This window comes from Mastomys coucha, unplaced genomic scaffold (genome assembly GCF_008632895.1).
Source record: "Mastomys coucha isolate ucsf_1 unplaced genomic scaffold, UCSF_Mcou_1 pScaffold15, whole genome shotgun sequence".
NCBI lineage: Eukaryota > Metazoa > Chordata > Mammalia > Rodentia > Muridae > Mastomys > Mastomys coucha.
The window spans coordinates 52,241,298-52,251,104 of NW_022196897.1; positions in this window are offsets into that span (position 1 = coordinate 52,241,298).

Below are 9,807 nucleotides of genomic sequence, written 5' to 3' on the forward strand. Positions count from 1 at the left end.
TTCTTCTTCTTCTTCTTCTTGTGTGTGCATTTCCAAAGATGAGGGGCAAGGAAGGGGAGAGGGTTTGCATGATGTGTATATGTGAATAAGTGTACCATGGTTCGTGTGTGGAGATTAGAGGTTGTTGTGGAGTCGGCTCTCTCCTCCCACCTTTATGTGAATTCTGGGGATCAAACGCAGGTCACCAGGATTGCATGGCAAGGTCTGCTAAGTGAGCCCATGGACCCAGTGCATTCTTTTAGAATTCTGCCAACTTCAGAATCTTGGAATCTGATGTTTCTTTATTCACTTTCCTCTCATATCCTCACTTGTTTTCACTTTTAGTTGCTCCATTGGAAATTCAGAGGAGTGCTAGTGAATGTGTTTCTTCCCATCACTGCTGACAGATTTACTGATATTTAACAGTGAAGACCTCTCAAGCCAGAAATTGCTAACGGGTCTGGAAGTCATGGTCAGTCAGTAGTACAGGATCTGTAGACTCTGGAAGGGAACAATTTAAGACATAAGGCAGTGATGACCAACACATCTTGCTAACATAAAATTAGAAGATGATGACAGAGTTAACCATTTAGCAAACGTAGTCTCCAATTCCAGCCTTGACAGATGTGGTTAGCATTCCTCCACAATCTCTGCATCACTCCCTGACTCCAGGATCTGCCCTAAGCCCCTAGCCTAGCTTCTCTAGATGACAGACTACAAGGTGTAAAATGAAATAAATTCTTTCCTCCCCAAGTTACTTTTGGTCACAGTGTTCTATAACAGCCACAGAACCTAACTAAGAAATGTGTTTTGAATGAAAATATCTCCCATAGGCTCGGGTAGTTGAACATTTGGTCTAAAGTTGGTGGCACTATTGGGGAAGGTTTAGGAGATGTGCCTTTGTTGGAGGAAGTATGTCTGATAGCTTTAGAGGCTATACCCAAAGTGGCTTGACTTTGGGCAAATTTTGGCAGGAACACAATTTGAACATAGCCTTTTCTAATGGCTTTGTGATGTTGGAACTCCATTTTTGCACATATAAAATATAGTTGATAAAAATTACCTTGATGCAGGATTTTCCCTGTCCAATTACATTAAAATATTAGTGCAGCAGGAGGCCTCAGATTGGACAAGGAAAAGGGAGGCAGAGAAACATTACCTCAGTGGGGTTATATAAGAGATAGATAGAATAAATTTTATGAACATTAGACATGGAGTATCCTGGCCTATTTTCCTATTGACAAATTTATAACCATTGGTAAGGTAAAGGAAGAGACACTTTACTTTTATATGTGACCACTGCTGAGCCATTAGGTCTATTATTCTACAAAATGACATATGGAGAAGCTTCTGCTTTTCATAGTTGTGGAATAAATAATAGTGCATGCCCATTAGCAAATCAACATGCTGCAGCATCGTGAGGCAGAAAAATCTGGAATCCTCTGCATAGAGCCTGTTTCCAGCTGACAGCTATGAGAAGCTCAATTCCATAATGAATTCTAGAAAACACAACTGAAGTGGAGGAGGATTAACCTTTTAAAACTGGCCTATGGGATCCATCATCCGATTTTATAGATGATTACTGCCCCTGTCATGTGTTGTCCAAGGCACAGCACTTTGGGTTGAAAGTGAATTTTTTAAGGAAGTGTTGCAATGGGCTGGAGAAATGGCTCAGTGGTTAAGGACACTGACTGCTCTTCCAGAGGTCCTGAGTTCAATTCCCAGCAACCACATGGTGGCTCACAACCATCCGTAATGGGAATCCGATGCTCTCTTCTGGTGTGTCTGAAGGCAGCAATGGTGTAGTCATTCACATAAAATAAAGAAATAAGTGTGTGTGTGTTTTTTTTTTTAAAGAAGTGTTGCAACCATGTTACTTGAAATGGAGAATAAAACAGAAGACTAGAATCCAGAGTTTCCACAGCTATATTGTATAGAATGTAAAGAATAAAGGAAGTTGAAAATGTGCTACCCTAAAAATCTACTGCAATCTTGAAGTCTACTGCCATCCATACACACAGATGAGAATTATATCTGCAAATAATTTTGCATCTAGTATACATGAAGATGAATCCTAATTCCAGTGTTCAGACATCTATGACATTCTTTGTTTTGGAATTTCTTAAAAATAGTCTCCGGGGAAAAGCTGAATAGCTTCTCTTTTCTTAGCTCTCATATGAAAAGTACAAATTAAGAGATCATTGAATATTTAAAGTTAGAGCAGAGGGTTGGAGTAAAATTTGTAAGTAAGAGAGGGGAAATGTGGGCAAACCTATTGTGACTGGGGGAAGTCAAGTTGCTGGAAGAGGAACAAACCAACTCAACCTGTTGAGCTGCCTGCAGGTTGCATAGTATGCTAGAGGTTGCCAACTTTCATGGGCTCTAAGACATGCTGGTGTGAGCTTTTGGTGATGAAGTTATCTTTGAGTCATTTCTGCTCTAGTAACGAACTTTGAACAGTATTCCTATATGTAAACCCAATAAAGCTCACTGTTTTACCAAGATGAATTTTGGAGTTATCTTTGCTTTTGTCTGCTGTCAGTTCCTTGTATAGGGTCAGTACATGGTTGTTTATGTCTCCCCAGGAATAGTGCCACATAAACCATATAGATGTTGCATTTAGAGCTGAGCGCTTTGTAGTCTCTTATTCTTTGCATATTGACCCACTGTATATTTTAATTGTCATATACTGCTGCGCGCTATTTCCCGCCGGCAGGAAAAACGCAGCACAAACGGATTCTTCTGCAGCACAATCTTTACTTTTCACAAGCTTCAGTTGAGGAGGAGAGCCCCGACTATATCAAAATCCCTCCCTTATATAGGGGCGTATGCTCGCCTCAGACGTGGCGACTCATGATAGGTTGTGTAACGATCAGGCCATCTGACGTGATCAAGGGCACTCGTTGGGATGCATAAGCACACGCGCATAAAGCGTTCAACGGCAAGGCATTCTGATACTAACGGCAAGCCAAATGCCATCTTGTAATGGTGATGTGCTTATGAAATGGCTTCCTACAATATACCAAAAAAATAAGCCTCTCTGGGGAAGATTGAGCGATGTGCTAATCTATGGGCATAAATATAAGAATTAGAGGCAGTTTATTACTATGTCCATTTACTAGACTAATAATAGTATTAGGTTATCTCTTAAGATTTATGACCTAGTCATAAAGGACTGGTTTTGGCTCAGTTAACAGCACCAGGTATGCCTTCTGTCTTGTGGAGCAGGCTTTAAATTCTACCCAAAACAAGCTATTACTTCCAAAACATCTCTGCTACGATTGTACCAGTGATCATACCTTGCCAAGCCAGTCACTACTATAGTTCACACAGGCTTCATTGATAAGAAATATTCCTGATAAATTTTCTCTCCTGGTAGTGTGTATAGTAATTTTCAACACTGTGAAAACTAGCTCATGGGAATGAAGCTTCCAGGTTGGTAACAGCTTTGTCATGAATTATGAATCCAGTACCTGAAGCCTTTAGCAATAATATCTGTCAAGTTCTGGAGAGTAACAAAGTAGTGAAAATAGCTAGTACAGTTTGGTAGGGGTGTCTATGTGACTTCAATAGGTAGCAACTCCAAAAGAGGCAATTCAAACAAAAAGAGGTTTTTATTTGGTAGCCTATGGTGTCTGCACAAGGCATTACTAACCTGTTATAGAATAACTCTTTTAAAACTCCTTATATCTATGTAGAGTATATATTTTAGGCAAATTCTACAGTAGTAGGTTTCTATATGACATTTGCAGAGGACTTTAATGTTAATTATGTCTGCCACACACCCTCCTCTCTCCTTCACTGCAATCTGCATCTCATTTGACCCACTTGTTTCTTCCCCTCCCCTCTTCATACCACCTGCCTTCTATCTTTCTTGCTTTGAAATACCATTGGAGGACCCTGTGGTTGTTTGAATGAAAAGGGCCCCCATAAGCTCATAAGATTTGGCACTGTTAGAAGGTGTAGCCATGTTGGAATAGGTGTGGCCTTGTTGGAGGAAGTGTGTCATTGGGTATGGGCTTTGAAGGTTCAGATACTCGCGCCAGGCCCAGGTTCTCATTCATTCTCTCTCTTTCTCTCTCCCTCCCTCCCTCCCTTTTCCCCTCCCTCCCTTACTCCTTGATGCCTGCTGATCAGATGTGGAACTCTTGGATCCTTCTCCAGCATTGTGTCTGCCTGCATGCCACTGTTCTTTCCACCATGATGATAATGGACTAAATCTCTGAACCTGTAAGCCACCCTGAATTAGATGTTTTTCTGTACAAGAGTTGCAGTGGTCATGGTGCCTCTTCACAGCAATAAAAACTCTAATTGAGACAGACCCTCACTAGTCTCCCAGCCTAAGTGGCTGCTCCAATTTAAACACACATATCAAATATTAAAAGCTAATATTTACATGTGAGAGAGGACTTGTGACATTTGTCTTCCTGGCTCAGAATAACCTCATTCAGAATGATTATTTCTGCCCCAATCCATTTACTTGTGTGTCTGAAAAGAGGAATTAGTGTACAGAGGGCCATTCAGGCTGCCCTCCTGGTGCAGGAGGCTTCCATTCCATTAGGTGAGCCTAATCAGGGGAAAACAGATCCTGACTTGGTGTGGGACACTGTTGATCAAATATTATATAAACTAAGATATCCAAATATATATACAAAAAAGAAGAAGGTCTCCAGGAAAAAAGATTTTGTGAATTTTCTAGTGGAATTAGTTTCAAGAGAAGTAGTTGGCCACATTCAGATAGTTTGCATGAAAGAAGGTTTGCATTTATGTACCATTTTTATACTTGTATCTTCACTGAAGGATACAGGGTAACATCATAAACATTGATGATGTCAGAGCAAACTTTCTAACTAAAGTATTAGTGTTTAGAATTTAACAGGAGTATAGATTAAAAAGAGGGATTATTATTTGTACTTTTAGTCTAAGCCATTATCAGACTATGGCCTTTATTACTTGCTCATATTTTTTGCTTTTAATTACAACCATTGGTTTTTGTAGAGAGAGATTAAATTACTTCAGGTAGGGGGTAGCTTTTCTTTTATTGGAGCTTAGAAGAAAAAAGTGGCTTTCCTAAAGATAATACTTTGGTCTATTTAAATTTTAGCTAGGTACATACATGGTTAAGGAGTTTCATTCTTGTTCCTAATAACATATTGGTGTGTGTGTGTGTGTGTGTGTGTGTGTGTGTGTGTATGTGTGTGTATATGTGTATTCATATGTTTATGTGTTTGTATGTCTATACTACGTGTGCACATATGTGTATTTTGTGTGCACATGTGTTGTTGTGTTTTTTCTCTCTCTTTCAGTGCTCTAGATTATTGATTGGCTTTTCACTGCCAGGACCAAAAAGGCTGACTGTTGTGTTCCCATATTGCTCCCAAACCAGCCCTGCTGGTTTCAGCTCAGAGAGTAGAGGAGGAGGGCCCTCCTTGTCTCCTTGACAACCATGTGTTCTCTAGGGAAGCTGCTTGGAGTTACACATCTAAGAGCTAAGGAGAGGCCATTTTGGAGAATGATATCACCCCACTTCCCTGCTTTTAAAACAATTTGCCAAATTATGTGCACTTTTACATAATGCTGTGTAGTTTTACATAATTCTATTACCTGACATCCATGCCACATAACCTTACTTCACCAGCAAGAAAGCTGCATCCCAGATCTCTTTTTCTAGCATCTGGTGTGGATTTTCACACCCTTCCCCCTTCTGTGCTAAGTTTAACTGGGTTTCTAGTTCTCTAATGCACTGTGCTGATTCAAATATTAATGGCCCTTAGAAAGCCAAATGTTCCCTTAGATGTATTGTGAATATTTGAAAGTAAAAAGTACCCAGATTTTTTGCTTAAACAAAACTTTGTGTGCAATTTGAAATTGCAGCACTAGAAAGTGTCCGTTGCTGGATGTTACAACAATACTTGGGAGTCTGAAGCCACTATGGACTATTCGCTAAGTTCCACCTGGGTTAGCCTGGGCTACAGAGTAAGACCTTGTCTCAGCAAACAAAACTAGAAACCAAACAACATCAGATAAAGGTTTGTTTTCTGTGAGATCTGGTTAAAGTCTCTTCCCTCCTGACAGTCAAGGATCCCAGCATAAGCTTTCTCCCTGCTGGATTGCTCTCATGGCAACAGCAGATGCTATGAAGCTTGTACTGGAACAATGGTAGCAAGACTTGAGTTAGCCAGCTGCTTTCTGATTGGAAGGGAGGCTTCACAGGAGGATATTCACATCTAGTACTATAAACCACTCAAAAACTTGTTGATGAAGAGGCCTTAGGCCCTCATGGGAAGCTATTGATGTTGACTTGATGAAGGGACATGAGGTACCTGAGTTCTTACTGTCAAAATATTTATGTCCATAGCACATTTTGCTAAAAAAAAGAAAGAAAAGAAAAAAATGTAAATGACCAAATCTTCTAAAATTACCAAGTTAAGTTGTAAGGGAGCTAAGTGATTGATTTACTCCATGTTCTGAACATTTTACACATTTTTTTCTTTTAGAAATAAATTCTGCTCTCAGAACATAATTGTTTTTATTTTGCCTGCGTATATCTGGTAATGATAGTAGATTGACCTTATTGAGTCCACTCACCATACCATCTCATCCTTAACAGTGGTCTCTGTGCTACCTTAAAGCAATTGTGTTTATTTGGGATTTTTTTGTTCTATGTTAGAGGTACTGTCTGATAGATACCTCATGTTTTACAGGAAAAAAAAAACTAGAACTGCAATTTTGCATCATCATATATATTCCAGAATGCTCCTTACCCACAAAAGCCTAACTCACTTGAATTCAGATAAGAGAACATGGCATTATCTGTATGATGCCAGTCCTTGCAAAGTCTGTGACATTTGCCTCTGACCTACCATATAACACATTTAAAAAATGAGACCTGTACATTTGCAAGCATCCCCAGACTTTTGTAAATGCTATTGTCTTCTTTAAGTGTCTAATAGATGGGGTGTTAATTGTGACATTGAAAAGCTACACACATGTTTAGATTTTTCTGTCCACTTGAGTTATCAAAACTATTTGATTGTATAAATTACTTGTCTGTTTCTTCTGGTGACTCGTTAGATTTCTTTTCAGATTGTCTTAATTCACTTTCACCATCAATTTGACACAGTCTACAGTCACTTTAGAGAAGAAAACATTGATTGAGGAATTGCCTAGAGAAGATTAGTCTGTGGGCCTGTATGTGGAACATTGTCATCAATATTAATTGACTCAGGAGGGCTCAGTAAACTATGGGCAATACTAATCCCTAGGCAGGTATTTGGATTAATTAGAAAGTTATCTAAACAAGAGCCTGTGACTGAGCCAGCAGGTAACATACATACACAGTTTCTGTTTCAAGTTCCTGCTTGAGTTCCTATTCTGATTTCCCTCAATGATAGACTGTAACAAATAAGGTGGAACAAACCACTTCTTTCCCTAAGTTGCTTTTAGTCCATGTTCTATCACAGAAACAGAGGTGAAGTAAGAGTAGAGACTGGAAATAGAGCAACGGCATATTTCTATTACATACCCAACCATACTTTATGTTTTTCAAATATTCAATTGGAGGATTATACAAACATTTAGAATTTGGGGATGTAAAAGCATTTGAGGATTCCAAGCATAATTGAGCTGACCTTGAAGGAACCTGAAAGATAGTAACACTGAGAGAAATACAGCCCATCGAAGCCTGGCTTGTTGAGAAGGAAACAAAGACAGTATTGAGGGGTGGTTGTGTGAAATTTCATACTGAGAATCCATATGTCCTGATCATATGGGGCTGATGAATAAGCTGTGGTTAACAAGAAACTAGCATCACTGACCTTTGAGATTCACAGTGATGATAGAATGCTGGTCAAGCTGGGACTGAAACACCCACTATAATAGGAGATCCGTACCACTGAGCTGAATGAAGCTCATGCTTCACTTGGATAACAGAAATCATTGCCTTGGGGGTTAATACTCAGAAGTTACAGTCTAAGAAAGCCAGGGAATATACCTTAAGCTGGTAGCCTAACTTGTCAATTTAAGAGTCATTCACATGGTATCGGTTTGGGAGGTATGGAAGCCATAGGAGTAAGGGTGTGGGGCACAGAAAGCAACTTAGGTTTGGCACCTTGTGGAATCCATAGAGAGAGGACCTTAAAGGTCATTATTGAAAAAGAAGCAGCCACTGCAGAAGATAAGCCAGAGCTGTGGGGCATCTAACATGGAGAGCAGCTGATGAGAAGTGGTGTCAGCTTAAGCTTGGGAGACAAGTTGAGGTGCCACAGATAAGATGACAGAGCAGCAGTAGTGAGGCTGCCCAAACCTCTTGGAGCTCAGAAGACTGCACGTATGTATTTTAAAGTTTAATGTGCAACATTTAAGACTTTTAGGAGTCTTACAACTATTTTTGTTTTAATAATGTAAATATACCGGTTTTAACTTTGTTAGTATTTTCTGGTATTTTTTCCATTATATTAGTTATCATTTCATAGTTGTGTTTAAATTACCCATGAGACAATCTAAGGAAAGAACGATTTGTCTCATGGTTTCAGATGGTTCCTTTGTTATGATAGGACCAGCAGGACGTAACCTTCTGAAATACCCTCCCCTACCCCGTGTGCTTTAGTAAACCCCTAGGAGTTTCATTTCAATTAAAATTAACCACTGCAGCAGGTCATCCAAAGCAAGCAGTCTCTGGAGAACAAAGACTGCAGAGCAAGAACTTCAGAACTCTCACCTTGTTCCCCTAGTCTGAGAGAATTTCTCTGGAATGATTGTGAGTTCATCCATGCATGACTGCAACCTATTTAAAAACCCTTTCATCTCTCTCCTTAAATATCTGGTGACCCAAAGGCTTTAGGGTAGTTGTCTCATCATGTGCTAAAAGTATATATTCACTATGCTAAATCCTGAAATTATCCTTGCCCTACCAGCATTCCTGTGAATTATTAAAATGAAGATCATTTACATGATCATGATCTTAATACATGATTAAATGTGGAGAGCTGCGGTGGGCCGTGCTTTAAAGATGGTGCAGGCTCCCGCCTTCCACTCCCGACAGTGAGCGCTCTCAATGACAAGCAAATCCTTAATTGGCTGTGCTTGTCAGTCGCACCTGCTTGCACCTAAGAGTAGCCTATCTGCTGTACCTACATGGCTCCCAACCCCTGGGAGCCACGTGGACTTTTTCCCGGGGTCAGTCAGAAGAAGTTTTTCAAGGAACCTGATTAAAAACTGCTTGGAGGAGAGAGCTCAAGGAGTCGCGTCTTTTTTGCTGGTCGAGAGAGACGTGACAGGTGGTGGTCCAGACGTGGAACTCACTCCTTCACCCGACAGAGCTCAGAACTTCTCTCAGTCAGGGCAGCGCTGGAAAGTTCCCAAAGGTAAGGTGGGAACATGAAAGTTCGAGAAATTTAGCGACAATAAAGTCTCAGATATTGAGCGAAGAGGTTCGCAGCAGTAGCGAACCAAAAACAACTAAAAGTTTCGCCTTAGTGTCTACTAAAGGGAAACCGAAAGTAACTGAAGCTTCACGTTAAAGCAGACTAAAGGGAAAGCGAAAGTAACTGAACCTTTACCTTAGAGCAGGCTAGAGGGAAAGTGAAAGTAACCATGGGCGGGTCAAATTCGTACCCAATTTTCCTGGCTCTACAAGAGCTGCTGTACTCAAAAAATTTAAAGATCAGGAAGACCACCCTAGAAAGGTTTTTGAGTGAGTGTGATACCATTGCACCCTGGTTCGCGCTCTCAGGGAAACTTGACAGTTGAGTGTTGGGATAAACTAGGGAGGGACCTGAATTTTGCCTGGGGCCAGGGAGAGCTTAAATCAGGAGTAAGATCAGTGTG